Source organism: Arachis stenosperma, chromosome 6 (assembly GCF_014773155.1).
Source record: "Arachis stenosperma cultivar V10309 chromosome 6, arast.V10309.gnm1.PFL2, whole genome shotgun sequence".
In the NCBI taxonomy this organism is placed as follows: domain Eukaryota; kingdom Viridiplantae; phylum Streptophyta; class Magnoliopsida; order Fabales; family Fabaceae; genus Arachis; species Arachis stenosperma.
In genome coordinates this window covers 56,383,088-56,391,550 of record NC_080382.1, presented here as the reverse complement: position 1 = coordinate 56,391,550, position 8,463 = coordinate 56,383,088, and the positions used below count along the sequence as shown (strand labels likewise).

The following is an 8,463-nucleotide window of genomic DNA, read 5'->3' as shown; positions in this document are numbered from 1 at the left end:
TAATTTCTCTATGACATTTTTCAAGTCAAAGCATTCATTGGTGGAATGTCCTCAGACTCGATGATACTCGCAGTACTCATTCCGATTTCCTCCTCCCCTTTTGCCTTTAAGTGGCCGAACTGGGGGTATTTTTTTCGTATGGCAGACTTCTTTGTAAACGTCTACCAAGGATACCCTAAGAGGGGTGTAGTTGTGATATTTTTTGATTTTCTCCCCGGAGCGATTTTCCTTTTTCTTGGATTCTTTATCTTTATCTCGGTAGGCAAGACCGAACCTCGTGCCTTCTCCAAGTCGAGAATTCTCCTCCATGTTGATGTACTTCTGCGCCCTTTCTTGTACTTCGTCCAGGGATGTAGGATACTTCTTTGATATAGATTGGCTAAACGGTCCTTCTCGTAGGACATTTATGAGACCCATGATGGCAGCTTCTGTTGGTAGATTCTGTATGTCCATGCATGTTTTATTGAATCTTTCCATGTAGTTACGAAGACTCTCTCGATCTCCCTGCTTGATTCCTAGTAGGCTGGGTGCGTGTTTAGCTTTATCCTTTTGTATGGAAAATCTGGCCAAGAACTTTTTGGCCAGGTCGTCGAAGCTTGAGATGGATTTTGGAGGTAGGTTGTCGAACCATCGAATGGCTGTCTTGGTAAGAGTTGTTGGGAAGGCTTTGCAGCGGACTGCATCTGAGGCGTCAGTGAGGTACATTCTACTTCTGAAGTTGCTGAGATGGTGGTTGGGGTCTGAGGTGCCGTCATATAGAGCCATATCCGGCAGTTTAAAATCTTTCGGGATTTTGGTCTTCATAATTTCCCTAGTGAATGGATCTTGATCTTTCTGAAGGCTGTCCTCTGTGGAGGGTCATGTAGCTTTAGTTTTAAGGTCAGCTTCAAGTTTCATAAGCTTTTCTTCTAATTCTCGGCGCCGCCTTATCTCCCGACGTAGATCCTCTTCTTTTTCGCGTTGATGTTGGGCTTCTTTCTCAAGTTGTTTTAATCGATCTGGAAGCGCCTCTATTACTCCTGGATTTGATGAATTTTTGTCTCCGTTGGGTTCCAGCGTATCTTTGAGTATAGTATCCGCGTTTTTATGCGGCGTTCTATCTTCCAATCCTGAGTCGTGGTCGTTGTCGTGGTTGTCCGCCATGTTGATGGGATGACTTCCAGGTTCCCCGGCAACGGCGCCAATGTTCCGGGGGTTACCTGAAACTGTAGGTCGATCTCGATCGAGATCTTCTGTGTTGGTCGGAGCCGATGTGTCTGACTTGTCGGACTTGGTGATGGTGCTGATCCTTTTTCCCCAGAGGGTGGGGGGTACCTGCAAGGGACTCCGATGCTTAAGTTAGCAAGGGTATTAAGTAGGTATTGAGTAGAATCAGAATATGAATTATACCTGGGTGCTCTAGTGTATTTATAATGGTGAGATGTGGCCTCCTGTGGATAAGATAAGTTAGTTATCTTATCTTATCTTTATCTTATCTTTAAGTGAGGTCATCTTATCTTTCAAGGGAACCGCCTTTATCTCTACGGGATTTGGGCTGCCCTTGGATTTGGGACGTGTTCCTCTATTTGGGCCCTTTGTTTGGGCTTTCCTGTGACTTGGCCGAGCTCTTTGAGAAGAGGTCGGGTTGTCTTGTCCTGAAGAGGTCGGTCGCTTTGTCTGTAGAACATCCCGGGTCGGACAGCTCGACTCAGGGTATGAACAGCTAGTAAAAGCAATGCAATAGGAAATTAAATGCTAAAAATAGCTCTTGGTGAGAATTGGGGAATTTAGGAATCCTATCCTAGTTGTGGACCACAAACATGGTAATTGTGTGGAATCAATCTAAATTAGTCAATCCTCCTTGAGAATTGGTCAAAAGGGTGTAATTGATCTCAATCCATAAGTCCTAGTCAACTCACTAATTACTTAGTGAAAGACTAGTGTCAATGAAAACCAAATCAATTAACTATTCCCACACAATGCGGAATGGACATCCACAACTCAATTCCACCCAAATAACCAATTTCTCAACCAAGAGTGTGAAAACTAAACATGCAAGAAATTAACTATCAAAGCAATAAAAGTTAAAGCAATTAAATGCAAGGAAAGGAAACTTCAAATGCAAGAAACCTCTTGGCAAGTAATTGAGAGGTAAGATTACCTATCCTAGACATTGACCACAAACATATGATGATTATGAAGAGTTAATCCTACTTAGTCAACCTTACATCGAAGATAAGTCAAATAGGCATAGTTGATTCCAATCCTTAAGTCCTATGTCAACACTAAGGGGTCACATAGAGTCAAAGGAGACCAAATCAACTAACTACTCTAATATATCAAATAAGAATGGACATCAAAGACTCAAGGATCACCAAAGTAATCAATTTCAAGCCAAGAGTGGAGAAAAACTAAGTAAAAACTAAGCCAAGCATTTTATCAAACACTTGGTGTGCATGAAAATAAAATAATATTAAATTGCATTAAAAATAAAAGCTAACTACCAAAGGCAAGAAAATGACAATAACAATTAAAGTAAGCATTAAATGGCATGGAAACATAAATTGCATTAATTGAAAATAAAAATAACAAAAGTATCCATAAACATAAATATGACAAGATAAAAGAAATAACAAGAGAAATGAAGAAGAACAAAGATGCAATAACAATAAATGACAAGGAAAAGTAAATGAAAACAAGAATTAAAAGTAGAAATTTCAAGAAATTAAACTAAAGAATCCTAATTCTAGAGAGAGGGGGGAAGTTTTATCTCTAGAAAAAAACATGATAAAAGCTAAACCTAATTGCCCCCCTTCATCCTTCTTCAATTTGGCCTTAAATAGCTTCAAAAAATGAGTTGGATTAGGTTTTGGGGGCCCATAATTCACCCCCAGTGATTTGCCATTAATGAGGTCACGTGTAGGGACCTGTGCGGACGCACAGATGTGTGCGTCCACACACATGCTAAATCCTGACTTGTGCGTACGCACAAGTACCTGTGCGTACGCACACTTAAACTTATGTCCACTATAGCACATTGCATATCATTTTAAAGCCCTGGACGTTAGCTTTCCAATGCCACTGGAACCGCCTCATTTGAACCTCTGTAGCTCAAGTTATGACCAATTCAGTACAGAGAGGTCAGGGTTGGCAACTTTCCAAATCCTTTATTTCTTGAATTCTTCCCTTTTGCATGCTCTTTTCCTCACTTCTTCAACCCATACTTGCCTTGGAAACCTAAAAATCACTTAACAAAAGAGCATGTTTTCACTTTCAAGCACAACTTAGGAAGAAATCTCAAAAGCATGCGATTTAGGTGAATAAATGTGGGTTTATGTGATGGAATCCACTCAAATCAAACCAAAATATATCGTAAAATATGGATTCATTAGCCGTGTAGTGAGTCTTCTTTTCCAATACCTCTGTAGAAGAGATATTGACTTGCAGCTCCTTAAGGGCTGCTGGGAAATGAGCTAACTGCTCATTTGCCAATTCTTTCTGCATGCCTAGGGAAGACAGCTCTTGAGGCTCCTTCACCTCTGCAGGAGTGAGTTCTGTGATCATCATAGGCTCCTCTTGCACGCCCAGAGAAGAATCAACTTGAGGTTCCTTCTCTTCTTTAAGGGCGTGCTTAGTGGCATTCTTAGGATCCTCTTGGATCTTGATTGCCTTCAGTCTCTCAGTAGCAGATTCCTGATGTTTGACCTCTTTGGTGCTAATGAGGGTCAGACACTCTTCTCTAGGATTTACTTCTGTATCTCTGAAAAGAGTGTTAGGATTTTTCTGCAGTTTCTGAGGAAGGTTCCTCTGAATGACTGCATTGCACTTCTTAGTAAGAGCTACTGTCTCTACTTCCCTCCAATCCCTCTTGTTGTTCAGTATTTCCTTTATGAACTTAGTATATAAGGCATTTGTTCAAGAGACTCTGCAAAGGGGATTTTGATCTCCAACTTCTTAAGAGCTTCTGAGAAAATGGCAAATCGCCTATCCTTTTCTGCTTTCTAGAATCATTGAGGGTATGGTAACTGATGAGCGGATAATTTATACGCTTTTTGGCATTGTTTTTAGGTAGTTTTTAGTAAGTTCAAGCTACTTTTAGGGATGTTTTCATTAGTTTTTATGTTAAATTCACATTTCTGGACTTTACTATGAGTTTGTGTGTTTTTCTGTGATTTCAGGTAATTTCTGGCTGAAATTGAGGGACTTGAGCAAAACTCTGAAAAAGGCTGACAAAAGGACTGCTGATGCTGTTGGAATCTGACCTCTCTGCACTCGAAATGGATTTTATGGAGCTATAGAACTCTAAATGGCGCGCTTTCAATGGCGTTGGAAAGTAGACATCCAGAGCTTTCCGGCAATATATAATAGTCCATACTTTATTCGGAAATTGACGACGTAAATTGGTGTTGAACGCCAAGTACATGCTGCTGTCTGGAGTTAAACGCCAGAAACACGTCATGATCCGGAGTTGAACGCCCAAAACACGTTATAACTTGGAGTTCAACTCCAAGAGAAGCCTCAGCTCGTGGATAGATCAAGCTCAACCGAAGCATACACCAAGTAGGCCCCGGAAGTGGATTTATGCATCAATTACTTACTCATGTAAACCCTAGTAGCTAGTCTAGTATATATAGGACTTTTAACTATTGTATTAGAGATCTTTTGATCACTTTAGATCTAAGGAACATCTGGGGACGATTAATTCTCAGATCATGGGGGCTGGCCATTCGGCCATGCCTGAACTTTTCACTTATGTATTTTCAACGGTGGAGTTTCTACACACCATAGCTTAAGGGTGTGGAGCTCTGCTGTACCTCAAGTTTCAATACAATTACTATTACTTTCTATTCAATTCTATTTAATCTTATTCCAAGATATACGTTGCACTTCAACTTGATAAATGTGATGATCCGTGACACTCATCATCATTCTCAACTATGAACGCGCGTGACTAACAACCACTTCCGTTCTACCTTAAGCCGGGCGCATATCTCTTAGATTCCCCAACAGAATCTTCGTGGTATAAGCTAGATAGATGGCGGCATTCATGGGGATCCGGAAAGTATAACCTTGTCTGTGGTATTCCGAGTAGGATCCCGGGAATCCGGAAAGTCTAACCTTGTCTGTGGTATTCCGAGTAGGATTCCGGTATTGAATGACTGTGACGAGCTTCAAACTCCTGAAGGCTGGGCGTTGGTGACAAACACAAAAGAATCAATGGATTCTACTCCAACCTAATTGAGAACCGACAGATGATTAGCCGTGCTGTGACAGAGCATTTGGACCATTTTCATTGAGAGGATGGGATGTAGCTATCAACAAGGGTGATGCCTCCAGACGATTAGCCGTGCAGTGACAGCGCATAGGACCATTTTCCGGAGAGGATTAAAAGTAGCCATTGATGATAATGATGCCCTACATACAGCTTGCCATGGAAAGGAGTAAGAAGGATTGAATGAAAGCAATAAGAAAGTAGAGATTCGAAAGGATTCCAGCATCTACACACGCCTATCTGAAATTCCCACTATTGATTTACATAAGTATTTCTATCCCTTTTTATTTTCTATTTATTATTAATTATTCGAAAATCCATAAACCAATTTAATCTGCCTAACTGAGATTTACAAGGTGACCATAGCTTGCTTCATACCAACAATCTCTGTGGGATCGACCCTTACTCACGTAAGGTATTACTTGGATGACCCAGTACACTTGTTGGTTAAGCTGAACGGAGTTGTGTCCACACATAGTTGAAAAAGCAATGAATCTTACAAAATACAATAACAAAGGAATCACAATTTCGTCCACCAAGTTTTTGGCGCCGTTGCCGGGGATTGTTCGAGTATGGACAACTGACGGTTCATCTTGTTGCTCAGATTAGGTAATTTTCTTTTCAAAACATTTTTTTTCAAAATTTTTCTTTTATTTTTCATTTTTCCAAACTTTATTTTCGAAAAAAATTAATAAAAATTCTAAAAAAAAATTAATAAAATCATAAAAATCAAAAATATTTTGTGTTTCTTGCTTGAGTCTTGAGTCAATTTTTAAGTTTGGTGTCAATTGCATGTTTTTAAAATCTATGCATTATTTTTTCGAAAATTCCATGCAATCATAGTGTTCTTCATGATCTTCAAGGTATTCTTGACAAGTCTTCTTGTTTGATCTTGATGTTTTCTTGTTTTGTGTTGTTTGTTGTTTTTCATATGCATTTTTCGTTTGTTAGAGTCCATGCATTAAAGATTTCTAAGTTTGGTGTCTTGCATGTTTTCTTTGCATCAAAAATTTTTCAAAAATATGTTCTTGATGTTCATCATGATCTTCAAAGTGTTCTTGGTGTTCATCTTGACATTCATAGTGTTCTTGCATGCATTAAGTGTTTGATCCAAAATTTTCATGTTTTGGGTCATGTTTGTGTTTTTCTCTCTCATAATTAAAAAAAAAATTCAAAAATCAAAAACATATCTTTTCCTTTTTTCTCTCCAAATTTTCGAAATTTTGGGTTGGCTTAGTCAAAAATTTTCAAAATTAGTTGTTTCTTACAAAGTCAAGTCAAAATTTCAATTTTAAAAATCTTATCTTTTCAAAATCTTTTTTCAAAAATCATATCTTTTCCATTTTTTTTCTTATTTTCGAAAATTTTAAAAATTATTTTTCAAAATCTTTTTCTTATCTTTTTATATCATATTTTCGAAAATATGCTAACAATTAATGTGATTGATTCAAAAATTTGAAGTTTGTTACTTTCTTGTTAAGAAAGGTTCAATCTTTAAATTCTAGGATCTTATCTTGTAGTTTCTTGTTAGTTAAGTCATTTTAAAAATTAAATCTTTTTTAAAATATCTTTTTCTTAAAATTTTTATCTTATCTTTTTATCTTATCTTTTTCAAAATTTAATTTCAAAAATATCTTATCTTATCTTATCTTCTTATCTTTTCAAATTTGATTTTAAAATCTTTTTCAACTAACTAATTAAATTTTTGTTTGTTTCTTATCTTTTTCAAAACCACCTAACTACTCTTTCCTCTCTAATTTTCAAAAATATCTCACCCGTTTTTCAAAAATTCTTTTTAATTAACTAATTGTTTTATGTTTTAATTTTAATTACATCTTTTCTCTAATTTTCGAAAATCACTAACCCCTTTTTAAAATTATTTTCGAATTCTCTTCCTCTTCTCTTCTTCTCTTTAATTATTTAATTACTAACACTTCTCTTCACCCATTCTTCTTCACTCTTCTCCCCTTTCTTCTTCTACTAACACAAAGGAATCTCTATACTGTGACACAGAGGATTCCTCTTCTTTTTTTATTTTCTTCTCTTTCATATGAGCAGGAACAGGGAAAAAGGCACTCTTGTTGAAATTGATCCTGAACCTGAAAGGACTCTGAAAAGGAAATTAAGAGAAACTAAATTACAACAATCCAGAAATAACCTTTCAGAAATTTTCGAACAAGAGAAGGAGATGGCAGCCGAAAATAATAATAATGCAAGGAGAATGCTTGGTGATTTCACAAAGCCAACGTCCAAATTTGATGGAAGAAGCATCTCCATTCCTGCCATTGGAGCCAATAATTTTGAGCTTAAGCCTCAACTAGTTGCTTTAATGCAACAAAACTGCAAGTTTTATGGACTTCCATCTGAAGATCCTTATCAGTTTTTAACTGAGTTCTTGCAGATCTGTGAGACTGTAAAGACGAATGGAGTTGATCCTGAAGTCTACAGACTCATACTTTTCCCTTTTGCTGTAAGAGACAGAGCTAGAATATGATTGGATTCACAACCTAAGGATAGTCTGGACTCCTGGGATTAGCTGGTCACAGCCTTCTTGGATAAATTCTTTCCTCCTCAAAAGCTGAGCAAGCTGAGAGTGGATGTTCAAACCTTCAAACAAAAAGATGGTGAATCCCTCTATGAAGCATGGGAAAGATACAAGCAGCTGACCAAAAGATGTCCATCTGACATGTTTTCAGAATGGACCATATTAGATATATTCTATTATGGTCTCTCTGAATTTTCAAAAATGTCATTGGACCATTCTGCAGGTGGATCTATTCACCTAAAGAAAATGCTTGAAGGGGCTCAAGAACTCATTGACATGGTTGCAAACAACCAATTCATGTACACTTCTGAGAGGAATTCCGTGAATAATGGGATACCTCAGAAGAAAGGAGTTCTTGAAATTGATGCTCTGAATGCCATATTGGCTCAGAACAAAGTGTTGACTCAACAGGTCAACATGATCTCTCAAAATCTGAATGGATGGCAACATGCATCCAACAGTACTAAAGAGGCAGCTTCTGAAGAAGCTTATGATCCTGAGAACCCTGCCATGGCAGAGGTTAATTACATGGGTGAACCTTATGGAAACACCTATAACTCATCATGGAGAAATCATCCAAATTTCTCATGGAAGGATCAACAAAAGCCTCAACAAGGCTTTAACAATAGTGGACGCAATAGGCTGAGCAATGGCAAGCCTTTTCCAT

At 37.8% G+C, this 8,463-nt stretch overlaps 1 non-coding gene across 1 annotated transcript; it reads right to left on the bottom strand.

Moving 5' to 3' along the window:
• Nucleotides 1–7,835: 7,835 nt before the first annotated feature.
• Nucleotides 7,836–7,939, bottom strand: LOC130937766 (small nucleolar RNA R71). Its single transcript, XR_009068967.1, has one exon. It is a non-coding gene; the product is annotated as a small nucleolar RNA R71 (small nucleolar RNA).
• Nucleotides 7,940–8,463: the final 524 nt, after the last annotated feature.